Source organism: Pseudophryne corroboree, chromosome 1 (genome assembly GCF_028390025.1).
Source record: "Pseudophryne corroboree isolate aPseCor3 chromosome 1, aPseCor3.hap2, whole genome shotgun sequence".
In the NCBI taxonomy this organism is placed as follows: Eukaryota; Metazoa; Chordata; class Amphibia; order Anura; family Myobatrachidae; genus Pseudophryne; species Pseudophryne corroboree.
The window spans coordinates 831,491,855-831,516,754 of NC_086444.1; the positions used below are offsets into that span (position 1 = coordinate 831,491,855).

Here is a 24,900-nt window from a genome sequence, read left to right on the forward strand (position 1 = left end):
ACATTGCAATCAGCTGTTTTCATTTGTTACACTGTCGCATGTGTGGATGAACTTTATTTGAAAAGTGCTACCTACTTACAAATCACAATTCTATGCGCAAAAATGACACAGTATTTTTTTCTGGCTAGCACAAACTGATATCTGGACTATTTCAGGAGATTTTGATAATCAATAGGGACTATGTGCAATATCAATATTGGAGCTTGAAAGGATTTTTTTGTTAAAGGGGAATTCCCTTTTCTGTTATTCCATCTCAGCAATACCTCATTAGTATTTTAACATATTGTTTTGTTTTTATTACATGTGGTAAATTAAACATTATTATTTTATCTACACCGGTAATGAGTATTTATTATTAATTAATTATTAAGGTCTGTCTCTAAGTGATACCAGCAGCGCTCCCATTTTGTCCTTTTTTTCTTGTTTCCAATCCAATGCAGGGGGGCGCAAACACCACTCATTTTGGGTAGCAGTAGCGGTATCACTTTTTGACATACCCCTAAGAAGGGAAGTAATTAGTAGGGATTTTTCCACCAGGAGGTCAGCGCAAAACCTTTATTTCTTGTTGATGTCTGCTTGTGTGAGTTTTTGCATAAGGTTGCTGCAGACCGACTGTTTAGTTTTAGTCTTTCTCAGGATGTCTTTCTTAAAGTGCATTTCCGAAAGAATAGAGAGACGGAATACATACTTAAAGGGAACAAAGGTAAATGAAAATAGAAGTGATATGCATGGACTTTTTAATAAATTGGAGAATCTCTGCATAGAGGAAACAAAGCATTGGTGGGACCAATTGTCTCTACAAAAATATTTAGATCAAAATTTAGTACCGAGAGGGTTATGGATTTTGAAAACATCCACATTTAAAGAGGACAAGCAATTCTCAGAAAACTGGGACTCTATTTTAGATAATTGCTCAAAAAACAATGAAGTTACTTATAAAACATAGAGAAATTAAAGTAAATGATATGCAACAGGAAATAGAAAAAGTCCAGACCCTTTTAAGAAATTTCACAGATGAACCAGGGTTTCAGGAGAGAGATCAGAAAGTTAACAAAAAAGTGGAAGATTTTGAAAAATCACTTATGAATAGGAAGAATGAGAAACTGCACAGGGATAAGGGTGATTATGAGAGAGGGGAAACACACACATTTAATAGGAAATGGAGGGACCATAGAACTCGGGAGGAGGGTAGTCTCAGTAGAGTGAAAACAAATAGAAGGTGGAGGACACAAGAGGGGGCATTTAGGGCTGATTGTCAGAATAGGAAGGAATGTGATTGGAACAGGGCACCCAGAGTTCAACAATATGGCCAAAGAGAGGAGACACGAATTTCTACCAGAAATAGATTCAGAACTTTAAGTTTTGTACATTCTCCAAAATCACCCTACTATTCACCCAAAAGGAGGGAGAGAGACCAACTACATATCAGAGATGAGGGGCAGGCCACTAAAATCAATCAAAGAGAGAGGGATTTTTTAGATGAAAATTACAGACATCAGAACCGTCCAAACAGAAATCAGGAGGAAAAAAACTGGTCCACAAAAAGACAGAGAGAACAGGGCTCAGGAGAAAGAGAGGGAGTAGGGGAAAATCCCGGAAAAAGTTGAAAACACAATTGAAATACAAAGGTGTTTTTAACTTATCAAAGAAAGTCCTCACTCAGGATGAAATTAAATTACTAGAACGTGGACTGAATTTTGCTCCAAATTCAAAACCTAACATGTTTGAATTGTTCGTTGATTTAAATAAGTTTATTAGGACCCTAAGTAGGAAACGGTATTTCACCATGAAGACACTGAAATCAAGGGGAGAGATAGGGACCCCTGTCATCCTTAATGAAGATGATGAGTTCATGGTGGAAATGCTTCAAGAGTTAGCATTAGAATCCACGCAAGAAGCAGCTCCAATTAAGGTTTATGACTGTGAAGGAAGCACATCCAAAAGATTGAGCTTCAAACCTAAATCAGAATTTTACCCCCTGCAATATAGGGGCCCCTATATTGAGAGCTTTTACAAAGCTACCCTAGAAGGTTTTAGAGATATGTGCAATAAATGTGAACATGACCAATGAGGGATAACCTCAGGAAAGGTGAAAGACATGCTCTCAAGGAACTATTTAAGGATAAGACCATAACAATAAAACAAGCTGATAAAGGGGGAGGAGCTGTAATCATGGATACTACATATTACTTGGAAGAATCATATAGACAGTTGGAGAATTAGGGATTCTATAAGAAATTACTCTGTAATCCAACAAATGTCTTCCAAAAAAAACTTAGTTGTATGCTGAGAGAGGCGGAGACAGTGGGTGCAATATCGAGGGATACCTACAGTTTTTTATATAATTTGTATCCCATTATTCCAACTTTTTATTTTCTACCGAAAATTCATAAGTCTATGGAAGCCCCCCCTGGGAGACCCATCATCTCAGGGGTGGGTTCCCTAACCAACAATTTATCATTTTTTGTGGACAGCTATCTGCAGAAGTATGTAAAAAATCTGCAATCATACATAAAAGATACCACTTATTTTTTAAATTTGGTGAAAACCGTTAAATGGAAACGGGAATATAAATTCATAACGTGTGATGTCGAGGTTTTGTACTCGAATATAGATCACGAAATAGGGATCAAATCAGTGGGTCATTATTTGAAGGAAGACCCGACTTTGACCGAAGGGATGAAAGAATTCATTATTCAGTCGATTAGATTAATTTTACATCATAATTATTTTTCATTTGACACCCAATTTTACCTGCAAACCAGAGATACTGCCATGGGGACCAGGTTCACGCCGAGCTACGCCAATCTCTTCATGGGCCGTTTTGAGGAGCGGCACATTTGGGGTGGCGGGCTCGGCGCGCACCTGGTCCTCTATGGTAGATATATCGACGATTTATTTTTCATTTGGGAAGGGGACCTTTATTCAGCACAATCTTTTGTTGATGAGCTAAACAGGAATGAGTTTGGGATTAAAATCACTAGTACCATTAGTGATTGTGAGACCACTTTCCTCGATATTGCACTCACTGCCAAGGCCAACGAGACCATCAAGACGGAAACCTTCATAAAGAAAGTAGACCAGAATCGGTTTTTGAACTATAGAAGCTGTCATCTTAAGTCGTGGAGGGATAACATACCTAAAGGCCAGTTCCTTCGGATCAAACGGAATTGCTCTTCGAATGAGTCATTTTCCAAAGAGTCTGAAGATCTATATCAGGCATTTGTGGAACAGGGTTATGCAAACCAGGTTTTACAAAAAGCCCTGACAGAGATAATTAGTATACAGAGGGATGATATTCTAGAGGGAACAGGTAAACAACAGAGAACACAACAAGCAGTACGAACTGGAAGTATAGATAGAACTACATTGTTTATAACAAGATATAATACAGGCCATAGGTACATCAAAAAAATCATTAAAAATAATTTTCCTTTATTACAGTTAGACGATGTACTGAATAGTACAATTAAATTGTCCAGTAATGTGATATTTAGAAAATCGGAACATTTAAAACTGAAACTAACTTCCAGTACGTTTAAAAGAAATAATAATCAAGAGTGCAAGACATTGCTGCCCCAGAAACCTAAGGGTTTCCACAAATGTGGGCGAATGTCTTGCAACACATGTAAATATTCGGCAAAGAAAAGTACTCTCTTTATATAATTTGTAACGAAGGAAGAATACAATATACAACAGTTCATCAACTGTAGATCCACATTCATAGTGTATCTGTTACACTGTGGATGTGGTATACAATATGTAGGGAGGACAATCCGTACCCTCAACTGTAGATTTATGGAGCATAAAAGAAATATTGAAAAGAAACTAATGACCAACACTTTATATAGACATATCACAGAGTGTAAGGATGGGAATATGACAAACATCAATATCAGAGCTATAGAACAAGTGGGAGTAACATCTAGAGGCGGGGATCGCTTTAATAAACTGTGTAAGCGGGAAGCTTATTGGATTTTCTGCCTTAGGATAATGACCCCTTTTGGATTGAATGACACTATTGAGCTGAATCAACTGTAGGTATTTATTACCTTAGGGTTGGTAGGAATAGGTAGTTAAGGTCAACACAGTAAGTAAGTTTTGGGGGAGTTAGCCATTCAGGTTAGGTAACATGGGATTGTAGGCCACATACTCATCAATTCATTAGTGATAGCGTTAGAATGGGTGACAATAAAGTTTCGAAGGAATTACCCAGAGTAGCATTCTTAAGTACATATCTATTTTAGATATTTATCTCTCCCTATAGGGTACACATTATTTGTATTTCTATATGTTTTGATAGAAGTATATTGACATCTATAGATATCTATATGGGAGGAGGTGTAAATTAGATTGCATTATCATTATGTTTAAAGGATCCGCTCCGGTACAAGATCAATAAATCCTTTAGATTTTGTGAAGACTGACTCACGTACGGAATCGAGGAGTCAATAATTTAGGAATAAGAATTATTTTGTATTCAATGTGTATTCTTAGTGATATTGTTTTTGTGCATTTTTTTATGTGCATTTTTTATGAACATTTTATGTGTGTTTATATTATCGATCATAGGTATATTATTGGCTAAACAGAGTATGAACTGGTGGAAAATGTAATATAAGAATAGTAGTTTAAATCTACAAACTATGGCGGAAAATCATGTAATTAATTTATGTATAGATATATATTTAATTTTATTTATGTCTGGACTATATATGTTTTTATAAAATTTAATGCTATATTAGCGGTGTAGATTTGATCTCCTGTATTAGTTTATGGTATAGAGGTTATAAAAATATATGATTGATTTTATAATCATAAATGTGAGACATGGAATATATGATGGAATATAGATGGAAGAGGATGGTTATGAATATATCCATCCGTATTATAAAAGAGGCTCAGTAAAACAACCAGAAAGATGGCCACCGTAATCTGTGTAGGGTCAAAATAGATAAATGATGGCAAATGAGGCTTGAACCGCAACATGTGGGTGTAATTATGGAAGGGCGGTGCTGGAAATACTGGACTGCGGCTGCTATAAAAGCACATCACTGACCGCCCTGAAGATGTCTGAGGAAGCCGCCAAGGAAATAGGCGGAGAAACGCGTAACACGAGAGCTCAACGGAGTGCCGCTGTGCACACCATTCCAAACACAGTACTGACGTCAGTGAAGAAAACGGGACCACGGAAAAAGCACGGACTTTAATCCTCCTCCCATGTTGTAAAACGCTGGCGGGTCCAGCAGGAGTTATTCAAGAGGCTTAGCATCAGTGCAGATCAGTGAGTGGGACCCAGGTAAACTACCTACAGAAAGTCTGTGTGATAAGGAATCCTTTGTTCCTAACATTTACAAAAGGACATTGCAATCAGCTGTTTTCATTTGTTACACTGTCGCATGTGTGGGTGAACTTTATTTGAAAAGTGCTACATACTTACAAATCACAATTCTATGCGCAAAAATGATACAGTATTTTTTTCTGGCTAGCACAAACTGATATCTGGACTATTCCAGGAGATTTTGATAATTAATAGGGACTATGTGCAATATCAATATTGGAGCTTGAAAGGATTTTTTTGTTAAAGGGGAATTAGATAAAACATTCCCTTTTCTGTTATTCCATCTCAGCAATACCTCATTAGTATTTTAACATATTGTTTTGTTTTTATTACATGTGGTAAATTAAAGATTATTATTTTATCTACACCGGTAATGAGTATTTATTATTAATTAATTATTAAGGTCTGTCTCTAAGTGATACCAGCAGCGCTCCCATTTTGTCACTGTGTCCTCTGGCTACGCTTATGGAAAGCGGACTCTGATTCCAATAAGGCCCTGGGAATGCTGCCTTACACTGGGGATATCCTATTTGGCGCAGAATTTGACACAATCGTGACTACTCTGGAAGCCGCTAAAAGTGCTTTCCTGCCCTCAGCATCTGCTCTGCGGTCTCTGACATCTACCTTTCGTGCCCATGGCAAAGCTGAAGGACAGACCTTCCCTGGGCAGTTGGCTTCTACGAAAACCACCAAGCCCAGAACTAAGCAGTTCTGGGCTGCCAGACATCCAACTACCAAGTCTAAAGACAAGCCCTCAGCCTGACAGGGTGGGCCTCCTAATGGGGGATCCCAGTGTGGGAGTCCCTGACTTCTTCAATTTGCACACTCCTGGCATCAGACCACCACAAACACCTGGGTGCAAGAAGTAGTCTCTCACAGGTATGCAATCTAATTCCAGTGATGCCCCCCTCAACAATTCTTTTGCAAAGGCACACTATTGGGCCTGTGCAAGGCCTTGGCCCTCCAGAAAATCATTCAGTCCTTACTGCAATCAGGAGTAGTAGTTCCAGTCCCTTGGCCACAACACAGGACAGGTTTTTACCCTGTTCCTGGTTCAGAAACCCAATTGGTTTCACTGGCCTATCCTCGATCTCAAATCCCTCAACAGGTTTATCAAGGTAACCAGGTTTCGTATGGAAACAGTCCACTCTATTGTCCTAGTTCAAGCCTGGGGACTTTATGGTGTCCCTGTACATTCAAGATGCCTATCTGCATATACCTGTAGCACCCTCTCATCAGCGGTTCCTACAGTTTGCTATCCTTCAGCAACATTACCAATTTTGGGCACTGCCCTTTGGTCTTTCTACAGCTCCCAGGGCCTTTACCAAAATTGGTTGCACAGTTGCATCATCAGGGGGTCAGAATACAATGTATATGCTGGTGAGTGAGCTCTACACCCAAAGGTCTTCCAGTGGATAAGTGGGGCCTGTCGAGCGTGGACCTCATGGCCTCCTGACACAACTACAAGGTTCCTGTGTATGGGCCCCGAACAAGAGATCCCGAAGTAGCCTTCATGGATGCCCTGACAGTGAGTGGACCTTCCGTCTGGCATATCTCTTCCCTCCAGTATCCCTTCTTCCTCTGGTCCTTCAGAAATTCAAGCAAGAAAGAGCCATCATCCTGTTGGTAGCTCCAGCCTGGCTCAGGCGCCATTGGTTCTCCAATCTCCAGTAACTCCCCATAGATGCTCCTTTTCCACTTCCTCTACGACCAGACCTGTTGTCTCAGGGTTCCTGTCTACACATAGACCTAGCCCATCTGTCTTTGATGGAGTGGCTCTTGAGTCATCCCTCCTGAGGTCCAAAGGTTTTGCTCGCTCTGTGGTCCCAAACCATGCTCAGAGAATGGAAGCCAGCCTCCACCCGTATTAATTACCATGTGTGGCATACCTACTTGCAGTAGTGCTGCAAGATGCTATGAACCTCTGGCTTTTCGAGTATCTCAGATCTTTGCCTTTCTTCAAGCTGGATTGAATCTCGGATTCCACCTGGCCTCTCTGAAAGTACACGTTTCTGCTCTCTCCATATGGGTCCAGTGAAGAATTGCTTCCCTGCTGGGTGTCCGCACCTTTCTTCAGGATGTCGTTCATGTTCAAACTCCGCTGGCTCCATGGGATTTGTCAGTAGTTCTCCAGGCACTTCAGGAGCCTCTGTTTGAACCTCTGGAATCAGTGGACCTCAAATCGCTAACAGCAAAGACTCTTTTCCTATTGGCTGTTGCATCTGTACGAAGTGTGTCAGATTAGGTGCACTCTCCTCTTCTGATTTTTCATGGAGACAGCGCTGTTCTTCAAACTTGTCCTGGCTACCTTCCCAAGGTGGTGTCCCGTTTCCACCTTAACAAAGAAATTGTGGTACTGGCTTTCCAATCCCTGAGCCTCTTGGCAGGGGAGGTTTCTTTAGACATAGTCCATGCCTTTTGGATCTACATGGATCATACCTATCCATCCAGAAGAGGGACTGGCCTGCTGACAAACAAACTCTGGCCAGATGGCTTTGCATGACTATCTCACAGGCTTACATGTAGGCTGACCTTCCTCTGCTGGATACAGTCCCTGCTCATTCTACTCGCTCTGTGGGTCCTTGATGGGCAGCCCACCGTGTTGCATCTGCAGAACACCTGTGCAAGGTGGTTACGTGGTGTTCTGTCCACACCTTTTTCAGGTTCTTTGCCTTTGAAACATTTGCTTCTCAGGATGCTTCATTTGGATGCTGGATTCTCCTCTCAGCTCGGGAGCGTCCCCTTCCTTAAACAACTGCTTTGGGACAACCCCATTGTTTTCCCTGTGGACCCTGAAGAAGAAAAGGAGGGTTATGGTAGACTTACCTTTGTTAACTCTTTCTTCGAAGTTCATAGGGTCCACAGGGCACCCACCCTGACCACCTGACTTCTATGGGTTTCTTTTCTTGGTCACCGGTTCCCTTCTCTTGTCTGTGAAAGTATGTTCTTGTGTGTACTAAATCTTCCTTCTCTCCTATCCTGCTCTTGCCTTGGGCTTGTTGATAAAACTGAAGAGTGTGAACTGTGGGTGGGATATTGGGGGAAGGACCAGAGCATCCTAGGATATCCAAAGCTTTAACTGTTTGGTGCCCAGTCTTCACCACCTGCTACACCCCACTGTCTTCCCTGTGAACCCAATGGAGTTCGAAAAAAGAGAGTTAGCAAAGGTAAGTCTACCATAGCTCTCCTTTTCCTTGTCGGAGAGAGAGTTTTTTCCAGATAAGACAAATCGCATGACAGTATAAGTAATTAAAATGATGTTGAAGTGACTCAACGATATAGAAGAGCGATGTATCATCATGATTTAAACAAATTTATAGTACCTGGCTACCAAGTATTTTTGTGAGAAAACGTTATTTCCGTGCATTCAGAGAGCAAACTGGTAAAATAAAAACAAATCGGGGAAAACATCCCCAGACCATTGGAAAATTTTTTTGTTTGTGTCTTGCGAGTTATAGCTCAGATTGGTAGAAAAGGCATCCAGATTGGCTGTGTTAACTTTCAGTGTATGGCCAGCTTTAGAGTTGGGGTAAATCTACTTAGAAAGTGGCAAAATCATGTTGCACTAGGAGGAACAAATTAAAAAAATTGCTGATAGTGTTAAAGTTGGGTAGGTGGCATGTACTAGCTCAGCTCCGAATCAGAGTTAAATTTTAGGTGCCGAGTATTTGGGGCTGTCTGCAAAGGCAGCCATTATTAACCCGTTCACTGCGCAGTACAAGTAGGGGCTCATCCTCTGCATATACACTATTGGGTCTATACAATTAGTCGGAATTTCTGACAAGTCGGAAATATGGCTCTAATCCGACCCCCCCTATTCAATTGCGAGTGTTTCTGACAGGTTTTTAGTCCGTTTTCGACAGTGCGATTCAACTTTTTTTTAAAGTCGAATTGGCATTGTCAAAAACGGGCAAATAAAATTGTCAGAAACGCCTGCAAATTCAACAATTACATGGATCCGTGGCTAATCCGCTGATCCACGTGTTTTCCCACAAGTCGGAAAAACGGCACTGGAATTGAATAGGTCGAATCCAGAGTCGACATAAAAAAGTCGAAAAGTGTTGTTTTTCCGACTTGTCGGAAATTCTGACATGAATTGAATAGACCCCTAGGTATGCAAGCTTACTAAAGCAATACCTTAACTGCATTTACTCTCTCATACATTGATAATGTATTTGTGACACAAGAAAGGTCTGAGAAAAAGATGTACTACTGTATTTCCTGTTCCAGAATATGGCCATTAATCCTACCATAACTTGTATATGTTTTGTTCATATGTTTGTAAATCCAGCCATCAGGACACAGAAACATGTGAGTTCACTGCTGTGCTGTTTATTCCTTCGCCAACTCCAGACACACTGCACACTGGACCACCCACAGGGACCATCACTGAAGATTCAGGCTTACACAGATTAGTAAGGGAGTGTCTACAAATATTAAGCATTCTAATACACTAACATCACATCCTCTTTTCTTTAAAGATAAGCCCTATACGCTTCAATGCAACAATTAACAATGTCATATTAAGAACATCATCTAACACGTTTCAATGAGTCTCTCAGGTCTGCGTATTTCCCTTTTGGGTCTTTCATACACAGTCTGTGTTTCATCGACCATGTTGGACCTTTCTAGAATCGTGGTTGGTTCACCATTATCAGGATCATCATACATGTCAGATGAAGGGTATTCTTCAGTCATGTTGTCTTCATTATGGTTAGGTTGAGATCTTAAATCCACCCGATTTCTTCTTACTTCCGTTCCACGCTCTGTACGTATAGTATAAGATCTTGGTGCTACTTGTGCTTGCACAATACCTTTCTGCACCCAAATAACTTTCTCGTGATCTCTGAGACGGACTTGGTCACCCGATTTTAGATCAGATAAGCTTTTTGTTCGTCTGTCATGGAACAGTTTCTGTTTCGCCTGTTGACGTTCCTTACTCAGTCTGACCAACGCTGAGTTATGTGTATTAAGCAGTTCATCATGTATCGGGAGATTTGCTCTAATCCTCCTTCCCATCAACGTTTGTGCAGGAGAAAGTCCATTCTGTAAAGGTGTACTGCGGTAGATTAAAAGACTTTTGTAGAAATCTTCTTTACCTTCTTGAGCTTTTTTCATGAGACTCTTTACAGTTTTTACTGAACTTTCCACCAACCCATTTGAGCGTGGATAGTGGGGACTTGACGTAGTATGGACAAATTCCCACTCATCAACAAATTGTCTAAATTCAGCACTGGAAAACTGAGGACCATTGTCAGTGAACACTTCCATAGGAACACCATGCCTTGCAAAGATTGACTTCATGCAATTGATTACGGCTATACTACTAGTTGTATGTAGTGTGTTCACCTCAGGGTAGTTCGAGTAATAATCAGTCACGACAATGTACGTTTTCCCATTACAATCAAACAAATCTGCGGCAACTTTCTGGTACGGTCTCTCTGGCACTGCGTGAGGACTCAGTGGCTCGACTTGTTGTTTCGGTCTATACGTAAGACATAATTCACATGTAGCTGTAGTCTGTGCTATGTCTTGGTTCATTCTTGGCCAATACATAACTTCACGCGCTCTCTGCTTACATTTTTCTTCTCCTAAGTGGCCTTCATGTATCTTACACAGCATAGTTTTTCTTAGTCGTGCAGGTATGACAAACCTATTGCCTTTGTAAATAATACCATCAACAACTGTAAGGTCACTGCGGTACATCCAATAATCATGGATAGACAGCGGGCACGCATGTTTTTCTGCTGGCCAACCTTTCAGAATGATATCTTTCAACACTTTCATTGTGTCATCTGTCTGTTTCTTTCCTAATCTGTTCTTGTCTTGCAAAAGACACTGGTAGAAAAGCTACGATCAAATTAACATAGGCTTCTGTCTCTTCATCCATCAGACTTTTGGAACCTTCACTTTTGTCCACAGCACGAGAAAGTGTATCAGCAATGTACATGTATTTGCTGGGACAGTACAGCAAGTGTACATCAAATTTCTGTAGTCTGATAAGCATTCATTGAATTCTCATGGGACAGTCATGTAATGATTTAGTCATGATAGCTATCAATGGCTTGTGGTCAGTTTCCACTGTAAATGTTTGACCATACACAAACTGATGAAATCGCTCACATGCATATGTGATTGCTAGAAGTTCTTTTTCTATCGGAGCATACCTTGTTTCAGCACTTGTCAGTGCTCTTGATGCATAGATTACTGGTTGCCATGTATCCTCATGTTCTTGTAACAGCACTGAGCCTAGGCCAAATTGCGAAGCATCTGCTGAAATTCTTATTCTTTTCGCAGGATCAAAGAATTTTAACACTGGTTGCTCTGTAATGATCTGTTTCAAGTTTTGCCAACTTTCTTCTTATTCATGTGACCACATCCACTCGTTATCTTTGTCCAACAACCATCTAAGAGAGGCTGTTCATTCAGAGAGTTGAGAAAAAAACTTTCCTAAGTAAGTAATCATTCCTAGGAATCTTCTGACGTCGTCTTTGTTGTTAGGATGTTCCATGTTCACTATGGCTGATATTTTCCTTGGGTCTGGTTTTACACCTTGATCCGAGACCACGTCACCCATAAAGGTAAGTGTATTCACGCCAAATTCACATTTGTCCTTGTTTAGCTTTAGATTCACTTTCTTGACAAGTTCCATGACTTGTCTCAATCTAGAATCATGTTCTTCCTTTGTAGATCCCCAGACAATAATGTCATCCATCATTGTTTCAACACCTGGAATATGTTCAAAAATCATGTGTATCTTTTTGTGATATACTTCTGGAGCAGACAATATTCCATATGGTAGTCGAAGAAATCTGTATCGACCTTCTGGTGTATTAAATGTACAAAGCTTTGAGCTGGCCTCATCTAGCTTCATTTGCCAGAATCCTGAAGATGCGTCCAATTTACTGAACCATTTTGCTCCCGCAAATTGCGACATGATTTCATCTCTGGTTGGTAGTTTGAAATGTTCTCGTTTAATAGCTTTGTTTAAATCTCTGGGGTCTAGACATATTCTAAGTTGTCCATTTTTCTTTTCAACAATTACTAAGGAGCTTACTCATTCAGTAGGCTCATCAACTTTCTGTATCACACCCAAGGCTTCCATGCAATTTAACTCTTGTTTCAGTTTTTCTCTCAGCGCAAACGGCACTTTTCTACAGGGGTGTATCACTGAAGAAACTTGCTTGTCTATGTTTATTTTATGCCCTCCAGGCAAACAACCTAGACCTTCAAACAAGTCTCTGTATTCTGTAAACATCAATTTGCAGTCATCTTCTACTTGTGATGTCACCATAAAAATTTTCTTTAGCAAGGTTAGTTTCTCACAGGAACTTAATCCTAGAATTGGTTGCACATTTCTATCCACAATCAGTAGAGATGTTTTAAACTGTTGTCCCTTATATTTAAGTGTCACTAAGCATGTACCTTTCACAGGAATTTACTCCCCAGTGTGCCCTGTAACTTTCACTTTGGCTGGATGAATTTTAGGTTTTACTCTAAAAGTCTTATAGTCTTGAAACTATATTAAATTCACCTGCGCGCCAGTATCAAGCTTAAAGGGAATGACAATCTTGTTCACAGTTAAAGGGACAATCCATTCTTTCTTATCTGCACTGCAAAGTTCAATGCAATCCACAAAGAACTCCTCTGTTTGTTTAACAGCATGCACTGTGGTTATTTCCCTTTTCATTTTACAGCATTTGGCAAAGTGATTAAGTCTACCACATTTCATGCAGGTTTTACCATAAGCAGGGCACATTTTAGGATTGTGAGCATTTCCACATCTACTACACATTTCCTTATTAGACTGTGGCTTATACTGACAACTGGAGAGAGAGAAAGCTCTTGTGTGGGCGCACTCTTATGAAAAGAAGAAGAAGTCTTCAAATATGAATCAAAGGATAGTTAAAACATATATTTATAAATCAAAAAATTAAAAAGTTACCCCTCTGAGATTCGAAGAAAAATATAAAAAGTAAGAAAAGTGTGAGAAAATGTTTAAAATGTTCTGGTCTGTTAATCACATGAGAAGGATTAGAAAGGCTGCAGACACCTGATAGTCTGACACCCGTTTCTCCTGACCAGTACAGATGTTCTGTATTGATGAGACCAACCAGGGAGGTCAGTTATTGTGTCTTTGAAGGACCACTTAAATGGGGTCAATACTGGACAAATTGCTAATTACCCGTTACTCATATGGCACAAGTTAGAAATGTAAATTGGCATACCTGAGCGCTAATGAGAATACCGAAAAGATTAGAGAAAAAGAAAGAGAAAAAGAAGGGGGGAATAAATAGTGGTGATACTGCTGTTGGTGTCCACCCTTCAAAAGAAGGGGAATAGTACCATACTCTACAACACCGGGTATTCCCAGGGAGTCTCCTCTCAGGTACTGACCCGGCCCGATGCTGTTTGGCTTCCAAGATCGGACGAGATCGGGCATTAGCAGCGTGGTATGATAGTAGAGAGGCTATCTACCAATGAGAGTGCACCTATGTAGGAATAGTAGAATAGTGAGATTTGTAAAGATAAAGTCTATTTAGTATGTGGATCTGCTTTCCACGTTAGGCAGGGTGCAACAATTGCCACTCAGTGACGTAGTGCACCCTGGATCGTGGATGAGAGTCCACTGAAAATAAGTAAGCAATGAAAAAGAGAGAAAAGAAGTATTCCAGTCTGATTACACTAATTAGGATTAATTAATTGTCTCAAGGAGGAATAACGAAATTAGGTAACACATGTGAAGCGTTAGGTAACTTTGTGAGTCCAAATACAAATCACATATACATTCTTTTTGTGCATAGGCACCTATGAGTACAATAGCAGAGAATCACTATTTTAGAAAAAGGATGAACCAAACCTATGGAGTGTAACACACTGCGTAGGTAATTATAATGAAAATGTGCAAAGAGCAGGTTGACCTGCAATCATTAGGATTAATAAATTGTAATATGCATAAGGAATCCCAAATGCAGTGATCACTGGTGTATCCAATGCAATAGGCACATGTCACAGTGAAGGTTCAAAACTTGAATAAAGAAATGATACTCATAGTGTCAAAATCAGGGAACCGATGGTAGCCAGCAGTCCTCCATGGAAAGATCCCATTGTAAGGTCCGTGGAAAACGCGTTTCGCTCGTTGGGCTTGTTCACTTCTGGGATCTCCTAGGATTGTGAGCATTTCCACATCTACTACACATTTCCTTATTAGACTGTGGCTTAGACTGCTTCATTCTTAAGAATGGAGGTTTGCTTGGCTCTGTGTTCTGCACTACATGGACAGCAGCATCAACTTCCTTGTGTAACGTTTTGGCTTGAAATCTAGTTATTTCTGCAGATCTGCACATAGTCACTGCCTTTTCTAATGTTAGGTCTTGCTCTCTCAGCAATCTCTCTCTGAGTCCATTATCAGGTATTCCACAGACAATACGATCTCTAATCAGTGAGTCCTTTAAATCACCAAACTCACAGGTTTTACTGAGTGATTGCAGCTCTGTAACATACTGATCAAATCCATCTACAGACTTCTGATCACATGTGAAAAACTTATATCTTTCATATGTCACATTTTAACTTGGCACAAAGTAATCTTTAAACTTTTGCATTATAGAAGATAGCACCATATTCTGCCCCTCATCAAACTGAAAACTATTATAAATGTCCAGCACATCCTCTCCTATCACATGGAGGAAAATGGATGCCTTTGTTTTGTCAGCCTCTGTATCAGCTCCACATGCAGCAAAATATACAGTATATTAAACCTTTGCTTAATTCTTTTCCAGTTTTCAGACAAGTTACCAGACATCAGCATGCTGGTTGGAGGAGCCAGTTTATCCATGGTTACTCACTGTTTGAAGAGAGGAGCACACGGCAGGCTTTGCAGACACTATCACAGCCTCACAGACTGCTGCAGGATTCTTTCACACTCTGAGAGCACTAGCAGTCCAAGTTAAACTTCTTCTGACACCATGTTTTGTTCATATGTTTGTAAATCCAGTCATCAGGACACAGAGACATGTGAGTTCACTGCTGTGCTGTTTATTCCATCACCAACTCCAGACACACTGCACATTGGACCACCCACTTCCCAGCATCCCCCTGGTCCTAGGGACCATCACTGAAGATTCAGGCTTACACAGATTAGTAAGGGAGTGTCTACAAATATTAAGCATTCTAATACACTAGCATCACAGTATATACAGTCAATTAGTAATCGGATATAAAAGTATTTCCACGTGTCCTCCTATCAGTGATAAAGAGCTGTCAGGAGTCATGCAGAAGTGAGGGATATAAGGGTCTGAGACTAAATTGATGCTACAGAAGACTTTTTACTAGTCTGATTGCCAGTGCTGTAAATAGACATTTTAGCGCTGTGTGCAAGAAACAGCATCGGCGCCCCCCCCCCCCCGTATATAAAAAGGACAGTGCGTGCTGTAAGCACGCGTAAAATATATAGGGGTGTGGCTTCATGGGGAAGGGGCGTGGCCGCACAATAACACCAATTCATATTATGCTGCACAGTAGTCTCCATTATTCAAATGACACCACACAGTAGCGCCACTTACACACATTACACCAGGTAGAATACCTTTTACACATTACGTCAGGTAGAGTCCCCTTTTACACAATACAACAGGTACAGTCCCCTTTTACACAGTACGGCAGGTACAGTGCCCTTTTATACATTACAGCAGGCAGAGCTCCCTTTTACACAGTACGGCAGGTACAGTCCCCTTTTACACAGTACGGCAGGTACAGTCCCCTTTTACACAGTACTTCAGGTACAGTCCCCTTTTACACAGTACAGCAGGTAGAGTCCCCTTTTACACAGTATGGCAGGTAGAGTCCCCTTTTACACAGTACGGCAGGTAGAGCTCCCTTTTACTCATTACGGAAGGTAGAGTCACAAGGGAGGGAGAGAGAGAGAAAGATGGCAGGTAGAGAGAGAGGGGTGGGATGGGGGCAGAGGATAAAGAGAGATGGGGAAGACAAACACAAATGCAGCGGTACCTGTTGTTCTGTGTGTCCAGTCCTTTCCTGCAGGCAAATGACTGAACGCAGGGGAGGAAGTAGCAGGAGCCGAAGTGGACACTTAAATAACAGCAGCTCACCAGGCTGCAGTTTCTGGGATCCGTGTCTTAGTGTCTCCCCTTCTTGCATACTGGGCAGCCACATGGAGCTCACCGTGGAGTGCTGTAGGTCCTGGGCTGCAGAGGGAAGAGGAAGGTGGGTGGGACTCCTCCCCGATCCATCTCTGGAAGGCGGCGTTAATTCAGGCTGTGCCTCTTCCGTCATGACAGCAGCTGAGCCTGAGGCCATACAGCAGTGATTTTCAAACTTTTTAAACTTGTGGCACACTAAAGTTGATTTTAAAATTGCCAAAGCACACCATCAGTTGTTTATATCAAATATCATATATATTATAACAAATATCGAAAACACATTGGCCCCACTGTAATAAAACAGATTTATAATAATGCCACACACCTGCCCCCATTGTAATTCCACTCATACCCCCTCCCCCAGTAATGCCACTCACCTGCTCTCCATAGTAATTATACACACATGCCCCCACTGTAATTCCACACACCAGCCCCCCCATAGTAATGCCACACACATGCCCTCATTGTAATTCCACACACCAGTCCCCTCATTTTAATTATACACACATGTCCCCATCATAATTACACACACCAGACCCCCATCGTAATTTCACACACCAGACCCCCCCATAGTAATTCCACACACCAGATGCCCCATAGTAATTCCACAAACCAGACGCCCCATAGTAATTCCACACACCAGACCCCCATAATAATTCCACACACCAGACCCCCATAGTAATTCCACACAGCAGACCCCCTCCATAGTAGTTCCACACACCAGACCCCCCATAGTAATTTCACACACCAGACCCCCCATAGTTATTCCACACACCAGACCCCCCCATAGTAATTCCCCACACCAGACCCCCCCATAGTAATTCCCCACAGCAGACCTCCTCCATAGTAATTCCACACAACAGCCCCCCATAGTAATTCCACAGAACAGACCCCCCCCATAGTAATTCCACACACCAGACCCCCCATAGTAATTCCACACAGCAGACCCACTCCATAGTAATCCCACACAGCAGACCCACTCCATAGTAAACCCACACAACAGACCCCCCATAGTAATCCCACACAGCATACCCCCATAGTAATTCCACACACCAGACCCCCCATAGTAATTCCACACACCAGACCCCCCATAGTAATTCCACACACCAGACCCCCCCCCATAGTAATTCCACACACCAGACCCCCCCATAGTAATTCCACACACCAGACCTCCCCATACTAATTCCACACAGCAAACACCCTCCATAGTAATTCCACATAGCAGACCCCTCCATAGTAATTCCACACACCAGACGCCCCCATAGTAATTCCACACACCAGACCCCCCCATAGCCATTCCACACACCAGACCCCCATAATAATTCCACACACTAGACCCCCCCATAGTAATTCCACACACCAGACCCCCCCCCATAGTAATTCCGCACACCAGACCCCCATAGTATTTCCACACAGCAGACCCTCCCATAGTAATTCCACACAGCAGACCCCCCCATAGTAATTCTTCACACCAGAACCCCCAAAGTAATAACACATTGTTCTCTCTCAGTGGGTACTGGGGAGAAGGGAGGACTGAGGAGTACTGGAACCAGGCAATGTGGAGCAACAGCAGTGGGAAGTGAGGAAGGCGACGTGCGGTACGTGACCTATGAGTCACTATAGGTCACGGGACAGCTATCGCGGCAGTGCTACACTTCCTGAGCTGGCAGCCAGGCATGCATATGTGGCTGGCGGGTGTCTCTGGCGGGCAGGCGCGGGTCTCTCTGACGGGCATCTCTGGCAGGCGGCGGCATCACAACTGTTGAAAAAGGCTGTTATACAGAGTGTCGTATCTGCACCCCCAACCTCCCCTCTATACCACGCTGATCTCACTGACGGGGCACCGCACTGCAGGGGGGAAGCACAAGGGGCGAGAGACTGCTCAGCACTGCCCTCTGCAATGTATATTAACAGTGGTGCATCCGGCAGAGAAGGAGCCGGGCGCACCACTAATATTACACATTACAGCAGGCAGTGGCGCATACATACAGGCAGGTGGATGCGGTTGGTGCGCCCACAGGGCAATTGCGCTGAGTGCTAAGCACCATCCGCCCACACCTAGCTTATGGCCCTGCTGATTGCCTTAGCTATAGATCTTTTGGAGGCCAATGCACCCTGGTTTTCCCTTTTCCCTACCACTTGGAGAGATTTGTTTTTTTCTTATGGTCATGGTTATTTCAAATAAACCATAGATCACTAAAAATTAAATCATGATTTCTCATTAGGGCTTTGAAAATTAGAATCCAGATCAAAAATTATTTTTAGTGGAAACAAATCTAGTGAAACAAATTCATGAGGTTACAAGAGTCAAGGAAATTCGAACAGCCCAAGTGAGTTCCTAAATTGGACTAAAGCAGGGATTTCACACCGCAGTAGCCCTAAGGGCCCCACAAGAACGCCTACATCACCTTTACTTTTAAAAGTTACTGTATGTCCTACCTTATCTTATCCACCCACCCACATACAGTATATGATTTTATTTATATATATATATATATATATATACACATATATATATATATATATATATATATACATACATAGTCTTGCATCACTGGCACAACATGCTTTTTTTGTACTTTAGACAGCAATTCTAGGCAGTTTGCATAGAGCTATGTGGACATGTTATATTTAATTTTTTAGGGGATCTGTTTTGGATTTTCTTGGGTGACTTTCTTATTTTTATATGACTAATTGGTATTTTTACCTAAAAGTGAGAGTAATATAAACAAACCCATGGATTAGATTTCAATGAAACATATATTCTCAGAAACACCTGTTTTGGTCAGTACAGAATTATTATTTTTTGCAACATATACAGTATGTTAGATGGGTGAAGCAATATATCAACAGTGTTTAGTGATAATTTTTGACGATTTCCCCCAAAAAAAACTCTGAAATTGTCGGGTGGGGGTGGGGTTTATGAGTGAATTAGGTGAAGAACATGAATTTAACCCTATCCAAAATGATTTTAGTTAAAAAAAAAAAAAAAAATTGAGTGATTTTTTTTTTAAAATATTTGTATGCGGTCATCGAAAAATCGATCGGGAACATCGCGACCATCGGAAACATTGCGACCATTGCTGCTTTCATTTTGAAAGCAGGGACAGCCTCCAGGTATACAGGGGAAGTCTGGGGGTGGCTTGGGAGGGTTGATTTACACTCCCCAGCAGCAGCTATTGTCTGCAGCCGCTGGAGGGGGGGATCCTGCTGTGCTGATCGATCAGCAGTGATCGGCAACACGGAAATCAGTAGGGGAGAGTGCAGAGAGGCAGAGGGACCTTCCAGTCCGTCTAATAGCAGCAGCGAGGGAAATTTCTCTTCCCTGCCAGTGCTAACATTCTCTATCTGACTGGTCGCATCCTGTGCAACCAGGTCAGATAAAGTACTTGCAGGCATAGTCGCATCTGATGTGACCATGCCAGGCAAGTGGTTAAAGGACTGTCCAGGCTCATTCAGCAACTTGATGTTAAATGATATGAACCAATTCTTCACAACTTTTGCTTTATGGCATGGTGCATTGTCATCTTGAAAAGCAAACTCTTCATCCGGTAACACTTTTTTTGCAGAAGGTAGCATTTTTGTCTCAAGTGTTATTATATATTTTGCAGAATATATTTTACTGGATGCTTCACAGTCCTGCTTAGAAACTTGGGACAAATTTTTGCCCAGAAATCGTTGTACTTATTGGCTTGATTGCCATAATGGCAGACGTGCCTTTCATGACTAAAAATAATTTTTTGCCATTGTTCAATGGTTCAAGATCAATGCAATACACCAAAGCCAGTCAGCACCTGCTTTGAAACTCTGTCAGCTGCGGACTTCTCCTCGACATCTGTCCTTTGAGACCAACCTTCTGATATCTTTGATGCACAGTTTATACTAACATGCTTAAAACCTCTAACTTAGCTTTTGCTGACCATTTAGAAAGCAAATCCAGAGACTTCGACTGATGGCGTTTGCGGTGCATTAGCCTAAACAGTTATCTTGATATGGCAAAGTCTTCCTTAGCCTCCCAAATTTTGGTAGATCCAGTCTCCTTACAGTTTGCAAGTGTCTTGGCAATAGAAAACTGGTTACAGATGATCAGAAATATCTTCAGCAAGCATAATCATCAGAATATGGTTTTCTTTGATGACACACGTCAGAGGCTTATTTACTTAGGACATATGAAGAGACACCATTTCAATAATATCAAAAGTGCTAACACTCTGGTCAGCTGGTTCAATAGTTATCGGTCTGTATCTTTGCAACCCGCTGTGTGTGTGTGTGTGTGTGTGTGTGTGTGTGTGTGTGTGAGTGTGTGTGTGTGTGTGTGTATATATATATATGTGTGTGTGTGTGTATATATATATATATGTATATATATACACAGATGAGTGGCCCGCAGCACACGGTCATAAATACAGGCAAAGGACAGCAGAGTTACTGCAACGTTTCGATATTTATTATATCGTCTTCAGGCACAATAACAGAACAAACATACAACTAACCTTATATCCCGTTACACCCACATGGCAGGGACCGCGTCCGGAAGCAGGAGGACGGCGCACATGAGTGACGTCATCACCACCCGTCCGTTGCTAAGCTCCCGAGCCAAACAACATAATTAAAAACAAGATAAAATCAGCTGAAAGACACAAGCAAAAACATCATATGTAAATATTATAAATGTCTATAACAATGTATCATAATTGACTTACACATAATAGCATCTAATAGAATCAAGCAAATACTTCAGATACACGCAGATATGCCTGAATACTCATTCAAGCCCTTGGGAGATAGAGTTTGTAAACTGTGAATCCACCGAGCCTCACATTTCAATAATTTAGAGACACGATCGCCCCGTCTTAAATCAGCTGGTATGTGATCAATAATCATGTAGCGTAGCGTGGCCAAGCTGTGCCCCGCCTGCATGAAATGACGGGCCACTGGTTGGTCACTGTGGTTGGTATTAATGGCCTGTTGAATTGCATATCTATGGGTAGCCATCCGTTCTCGGAGGGTACGCTCAGTTTTCCCTACATAGCTAAGTCCGCAGGGACATGTAATGAGATACACAATGTAGCGTGTAGTACAAGACAACCGGTTTCTGATAAAGAACTTCTTACTGCTGTAAGGATGGCAGAAACTATCGCCCACAACAAGGGAGCGACAGGTGGTGCAATCCAAACAGCGGTAGCACCCATTCTTGCGCTTAAGAAAACCTCTGGTCATCGGTTGCTGCTGTAGATCAGTGACATCAGTGCGCATGACAATGTCCCTGATATTGCGGCCACGAGTGTAGCAATTCATGACCCTCGTCTGTGTTAGATTTAATGCTCCATCAGATTGAACAATGGGCCACAATTTTTTACTGATCTGGCTAATGGTTCCACTAGCAGGATTAAAATGATTAACCCATGGCATGACACTATTAGTAGGTCCCTTCCTGTTGGATTGCAGCAATTTTGAACGAGGAATGCGGAGTGCCTTCTCTTTTGCTTTGTTAAGTTGGCACAACTCATAACCTCTTTGTACAAAATCAATAATTTGCCTGTCTATATTAGCTATAGCTGTTTCCTGATTGCTACATATACGGCAGGCACAAATGAACTGAGAGAAAGGGAGACCATACTTGAGGGGTTTGGGATGGAAACTCCCAGCATAAAGGATGGAATTCCTATCACTGGGTTTCTGATAGAGTGAAGTTACAAGTTCATTACCCTGTATCGTAATCTGTACATCCAAATAATGTATACTGGATTCATTAGCGCTAAATAGGTGAATTTGATTGGACTACTGGATTCATTATGTGCAGATATAAAACTATCAAATTCAGATCTGGAGCCACTCCATATAATCAACAAATCATCTATATAACGACTGTAATGTAGGATATTCTTGGAGATAACAGGGTTTGAGAAAAAAATGTCGCGTTCCATATCAAACATGTACGCATTAGCGTAGTATGGGGCCACATTCGATCCCATCGCTACGCCAGACATTTGTAGGAAAAATCTGCCATCAAAAATAAAGTATTTTTGAGTAAGAATAAATCTAAGCAAATCACAGATCAGTTCTACATCAGGACCTTTATAAGCAGGATGCGTTTGTATCAGGTTGCGTACAGCGCTGATACCGGCATCGTTAGGAATTAGAGTGTACATGCTAGATATATCGACACTACATAATAGACACCCTGGAGGAACTTGCAGCTTGCTTAATCTATTCAATAAGGAGGTGGTATCCAACCAATAAAAAATATGATCAACTATACAGGGTTGAAGTAGGGAATCAATGTAAACCGCACAGTTTTGAAACAAAGAACCCCTGGCCGATATAATGGGCCTTCCTGGAGGTGAAAGCAGATCTTTATGTACCTTAGGTAAGGTGTATATGAGAGGTACTATAGGGTGTTTAGGAACTAAAGCATCCGCTAAAGTTTGGGAAATTTTACCCTCCAGAACTGCATTAGCAAGGTAAAGAGTGAGCTGTTTACTGAATAAATCAGTGGGATCGGAGTCTAACAATTTATAGACGCAAAGAAGTTGTCAATATGGATTGTAAGGTTCAGAATAATTTATCTGCCTCTGAGATTCAGGCTTTGCGTGATCTATCCACACATACTGATATCATTATTCGCCCTGCCGATAAAGGCGGGGCGATAGTGATTCAGGATCTGTCGACATATAAATCTGAGATAGAAAGACAGTTAGGTGATAAGTCTGTCTAGAAATTGTTAGACTCCGATTCCACTGATTTATTCAGTAAACAGCTCACTCTTTACCTTGCTAATGCAGTTCTGGAGGGTAAAATTTCCCAAACTTTAGCTGATGCTTTAGTTCCTAAACACCCTATAGTACCTCTCATATACACCTTACCTAAGGTACATAAAGATCTGCTTTCACCTCCAGGAAGGCCCATTATATCGGCCAGGGGATCTTTGTTTCAAAACTGTGCGGTTTACATTGATTCCCTACTTCAACCCTGTATAGTTGATCATATTTTTTATTGGTTGGATACCACCTCCTTATTGAATAGATTAAGCAAGCTGCAAGTTCCTCCAGGGTGTCTATTATGTAGTGTCGATATATCTAGCCTGTACACTGTAATTCCTAACGATGCCGGTATCAGCGCTGTACGCAACCTGATACAAACGCATCCTGCTTACAAAGGTCCTGATGTAGAACTGATCTGTGATTTGCTTAGATTTATTCTTACTCAAAATTACTTTATTTTTGATGGCAGATTTTTCCTACAAATGTCCGGCGTAGCGATGGGATCGAATGTGGCCCCATCCTACGCTAATGCGTACATGTTTGATATGGAACGTGACATTTTTTTCTCAAACCCTGTTATCTCCAAGAATATCCTACATTACAGTCGTTATATAGATGATTTGTTGATTATATGGAGTGGCTCCAGATCTGAATTTGATAGTTTTATATCTGCACATAATGAATCCAGTAGTCCAATCAAATTCACCTATGATGCTAATGAATCCAGTATACATTATTTGGATGTACAGATTACGATACAGGGTAATGAACTTGTAACTTCACTCTATCAGAAACCCAGTGATAGGAATTCCATCCTTCATGCTGGGAGTTTCCATCCCAAACCGCTCAAGTATGGTCTCCCTTTCTCTCAGTTCATTCGTGCCTGCCGTATATGTAGCAATCAGGAAACAGCTATAGCTAATATAGACAGGCAAATTATTGATTTTGTACAAAGAGGTTATGAGTTGTGCCAACTAAACAAAGCAAAAGAGAAGGCACTCCGCATTCCTCGTTCAAAATTGCTGCAATCCAACAGGAAGGGACCTACTAATAGTGTCATGCCATGGGTTAATCATTTTAATCCTGCTAGTGGAACCATTAGCCAGATCAGTAAAAAATTGTGGCCCATTGTTCAATATGATGGAGCATTAAATCTAACACAGACGAGGGTCATGAATTGCTACACTCGTGGCCGCAATATCAGGGACATTGTCATGCGCACTGATGTCACTGATCTACAGCAGCAACCGATGACCAGAGGTTTTCTTAAGCGCAAGAATGGGTGCTACCGCTGTTTGGATTGCACCACCTGTCACTCCCTTGTTGTGGGCGATAGTTTCTGCCATCCTTACAGCGGTAAGAAGTTCTATATCAGACACCGGTTGTCTTGTACTACACGCTACATTGTGTATCTCATTACATGTCCCTGCGGACTTAGCTATGTAGGGAAAACTGAGCGTACCCTGCGAGAACGGATGTCTACCCATAGATATGCAATTCGACAGGCAATTAATACCAACCACAGTGACCAACCAGTGGCCCGTCATTTCATGCAGGCGGGGCACAGCTTGGCCACGCTACGCTACATGATTATTGATCACATACCAGCTGATTTAAGACGGGGCAATCGTGC

General features: G+C 41.6%; 1 protein-coding gene and 1 pseudogene across 1 annotated transcript in view; one reads left to right on the top strand and one right to left on the bottom strand.

Moving 5' to 3' along the window:
• The window catches only part of PPEF2 (protein phosphatase with EF-hand domain 2), a 207,418-nt gene that overhangs the window by 135,672 nt on the left and 46,846 nt on the right, over nucleotides 1-24,900 (top strand). The gene's annotated exons all lie outside the window — the stretch shown is intronic.
• Nucleotides 13,691-13,808, bottom strand: LOC134940089 (5S ribosomal RNA; annotated as a pseudogene).